The sequence below is a fragment of the Dunckerocampus dactyliophorus genome, chromosome 11 (genome assembly GCF_027744805.1).
Source record: "Dunckerocampus dactyliophorus isolate RoL2022-P2 chromosome 11, RoL_Ddac_1.1, whole genome shotgun sequence".
Classification (NCBI taxonomy): Eukaryota; Metazoa; Chordata; class Actinopteri; order Syngnathiformes; family Syngnathidae; genus Dunckerocampus; species Dunckerocampus dactyliophorus.
Genome location: NC_072829.1, coordinates 13,623,350 through 13,627,428, shown reverse-complemented (window position 1 = coordinate 13,627,428; position 4,079 = coordinate 13,623,350). Strand labels below are relative to the sequence as shown.

The following is a 4,079-nucleotide window of genomic DNA, read 5'->3' as shown; positions in this document are numbered from 1 at the left end:
TTGTATTTTAGTTAATTTAGACACTTTAAAGGATTGAAAATGCTTAATTTAGGCAGAAAGATATGTAGAAGTAGCTTGAATATGTATTTTTCTTACTAATAATATGCCTTAGTCAACCACAAAGCAATAATTTATTTTATTTTATTTTTTTAACCATAATAGAGTGGAGCCTGAAGTGGTGAGGGATTACTGCACACCTCAAGTTGAGGAAGAACTTCACTTCCAACTTAGAGGGAGCAGTCCACCCATCAAAGCTCCATCCACTGGCAAAACTGTGCTGTATTTTGAGTTTGTAAGTGTGATCTGGTGGTCTTTTCTTATGCACTGGTGCTATGCTGTGCAAGGATCCATGTCTTTGTTATTATCACATTGTATTTCGTTCTAATTAATTTCTAAACAGCATGTAAATTGAAGGTTTCACTATAAACAATATCATTTTGTTAGTTATTTGCATAACTCATTATACTAATAATTGAGTTGGGTGGCTCTTTTGACCTTGAGGACTTTGAAAATAAACTTTCACACACAGAACTTTTACAAACTGAAGGTTAACAACCAAAATATGTAAATGTAAGCGACCACTTTTTAAGCTCAAAGAAAAGTGGATCCCTGCAAATTTGCGGATTAAAAAATAAATGAATTCATTTTTACATTTTTTATATCGGAAAATAGGCAATTTTTTTATATGTGATCATACAGGTAAAATGTACAGCATACATGTACCACTATTAGAAATCCCATAATTTGTATGCTTATGTTTTTCCATCAAGCATTGAGATATTGCACTTTGTCCGGCGGTCCTTGAACGCACCAAGGTGTGTTTGGCTATGTTAGCACTCGCTTCGACAGTCAACCTGGCCTCAAAACTTGCAACGAGGTGAACACAAGTTAATATAAGACGGTAAATCCTTACTGGAATGACAAGAGGCAAGTAGTGTGGATTATGTAACACGGCTGAGAGAGGCGTCATCCCTTGCCTGCTAGCCTCTACGCTGGCCTGACGACCAGGCTGAAGGCAACTCCGTGACTCCCATTCCATCTGTTCATGGATCATCTTACATTTTCATGCATTAGTGGTGAATACCTACACATTTTATGCTTGAAATGTGTTTAATAGGTGTGTGAGGCATATTTAGGGTTTAAACCCGCATTATGTCATGAATGAACAATGAACACTCCTGCAGCCAGTTGCTGATTAGTGCGCTTTTATAGGCTCTGTGGCGATCTTCTGTCCAAGTGTATCTCAGGATTCCGTGCACAATGTTGCAAATACAGTTGCTCTTCCTCCTTGCCAGCTTTTGTCCTTTTTGGTATACTCCTTTTACTAGCACTTTCTGCAGTATCTTTTCATGATTTGATGTTGCTTCTCCCTGCCTAGCTCTACTCTTGCGAAAGTAACCGTCAAACTCTTTAGTGTTTTTCAATGGTGTCTATTTGCTTTTGATTTTCCCCAGCACCGTAGTTTTGGTTGTTTTTCCCCTTTCAAGACTTTTTGTTATCTGTAAGCTTTAGTGTCACATTATGTTCGCTTGTCTAATGCATATCATCTCTGATTGTTTCCCTTTTTTTTTTTTTTTTTAAGATCAATGAGCTTCCGGTCTTGGGCGGCACCACACGACACACCTGTTCATCATTGCCTATGCCGAACTTATTCGCGTGATGCGCAGGTCATGAGGTTCTCCAGTTTCTGCTAGTACCAATCCAAAGCCTAACTTGCTAAGTATTAATGTATATATGTAATGCTTCGAAGTTAAAGGTTTACAGTTTTTTTTCCAATTGCTAAAACACAATTTTGAAAACTAGGTTTGTTTTATTAAATACTTAAAGGCCCGGTCACACCGCCTGAACTTTGTTGTAGCGTCCCTGGAGCGGTGAAAAAATTCATCACCGCTCGTAACCGCGCACAAAATGTCCTAGTGGCGCACCGCTGAAGCCGGCGTTGCTTTAGCGGTGGTTTAGCGGTAGCGAACCTTGGTTTAGCGGTGATGCGAGCGTTGATAGAGCGGCGTTCTGCGCATGCGGGCGTTGGCTCGGCGGGAGTATAAAGTTGGTATAACGCCATTCCGCTTTTGACGATGGAGCTGAACGGACCGCTAGTTCTACATTTTTGATCGAAGTCGAAGTTCATCATGACACGGAGACAAAATAGGAAGAAAGCTGGAGAAGGAAAGGCAGCAGCCCCCAAGAAGATGTACCTTTTGATGGCAGCTGAACCAATGGAGTCAGGTAAATATATGTGGCCCACTGGTTGCATCAAGAAATATTTAACATCTGTGAAAAAATACTGTTATGCATTCATTTATTCATTCATTTATTGCTATATTTTGCAAAGACCAGTCAGGCCACACCCATCGCCACTTGTAGTACAGCCACAGCCACTGCTACCACAGCCCAGGCAGGGGCAGCTGCCGATGAAGGTAATCACCAATGAAAATATATGAAATGTAATAATAATAATAACCATAATCTTTCTTTCACGTTGACATTGCTCATTTATTATTCATTTGTTATATTTTGCAGACTTTGATGATGAGACCGAGGAGGCCTTGACACAGGACCAGCCTGACGATGAGGAGCAACCCCCTGGTGATGACCAACCTGAGAAGGGCCGTGCTGCTGCTGGTGCTGAAGGTAATTATAATGTGATGAATGCAATGAAAAATCAATACAAATGGATCGAAATAATATATGTTTCATTTATACATTTATTATTTGTATTCAATTGTTATATTTTACAGACTCCGACTCTCAGCACCCACACTTGGAGAGGGACGATGAACAGCGTCAGCCTCAGAAAAAGTCTCGCCACAAGGCCCTCCTGCTTGACAATGACACTCAGGAGCAACCCTTTGAGTGTTCCGGGAGCATGAACTTTTGAGGAGGAAGGGGGCCACCGACTACAAGGATACAAAGAAGAAGACGGAGCTTTGGACCAGGAAGGCAAGAGAGCTGGACATTGAGGAGGGAGCTGAAGCTGTCAGGACATGGTGGAAGTCAGTCCGGGACCTCTACACTAAGCTTCTCTCCAAGAAGTCTGGCCAGGCTGCACCGAACTTGACGGACAGGGAGCTGTTCATACAGAGGAACTGCGCCTTGCTGCACCAGGAGGTGAAGCCCAGGAAAGGTCAGCCACTGAGAAGCATACCCCTCACACAGGAACCTTTAGCCAGCCAGCCTCCAGCAGCCCAGCCATCCGCTCTATTCTATATCTATGGAGTCGACTATTACTCAATACTCCATTGTTTCTTTTTCTCATACACTCTATTGTTCCATTTCACAGACACTCAAACATTAATTTTTAAATCCAAAATCCAAACTGTACTACTTCTATTTTTTTGTGACGCCCTTATTTGGTACCACACTCACAGGATGTGCTATTATTTTGAAGGCGGGAAATGTTGTGGTGTGTGTTGAGGTGACTTGATGGTAGTTGTGGAGAGACGAGCGAGCGAATAAAAAACGTGCCTCCTGCAGCTCTGCCTCCTGTGCTTTTGTCCACCCTGCAATCCCACAATATAAATGGAAATCTTCATCTGCTCGGTTACACTACCATGGATCCTGAGAGACTTGAGAGCTATGATTGGTGCACTAGTCCAGCAGCAGAATCAGAACCTCCTCAGATTGCAAGAAGCTGTTGACAGGAGAGGAGAGGAGAGACAGAGAGACAGAGTTGTGTGGGTCAGACAGTGGATACTGAGAAGGCCTGAACATGGACTGTATGACAAGATGATGGTGGAGCTGAGGAATGAGGATCCACGAGCCTTCCAGCACTTCATGAGGATGCCACCAGCCATGTTTGATAAAGTTGTACAGAGGCTGACCCCCAGATTGACCAAGCAAGACACCAATTACCGAGCAAGCCTGGAACCTGGTCTCAAAGTGGCAATCACACTTCGGCACCTGGCCTCTGGTAACACCTACAGAAACATGCAATACGCCTGGAGGGTTCCCTACAACACCATCAGTGTGGTAGTCAAAGAAGTGGTAAAGGCCATCACTGAGGAGTACACAGATGCACTCTTGTTTTGCCCAACAACTGAACAAGGATGGAGAGACCTGGCTGAACAATGGTACCAGAG

The 4,079-nt window shown here is 43.0% G+C and overlaps 1 long non-coding RNA gene across 1 annotated transcript; it reads left to right on the top strand.

The window, feature by feature from the left end:
- Nucleotides 1–878: 878 nt before the first annotated feature.
- Nucleotides 879–3,428, top strand: LOC129190030 (uncharacterized). Its single transcript, XR_008572915.1, has 4 exons — nt 879–2,226; nt 2,333–2,417; nt 2,521–2,631; nt 2,739–3,428. It is a non-coding gene; the product is annotated as an uncharacterized LOC129190030 (long non-coding RNA).
- The last annotated feature ends 651 nt before the right edge of the window (nt 3,429–4,079 follow it).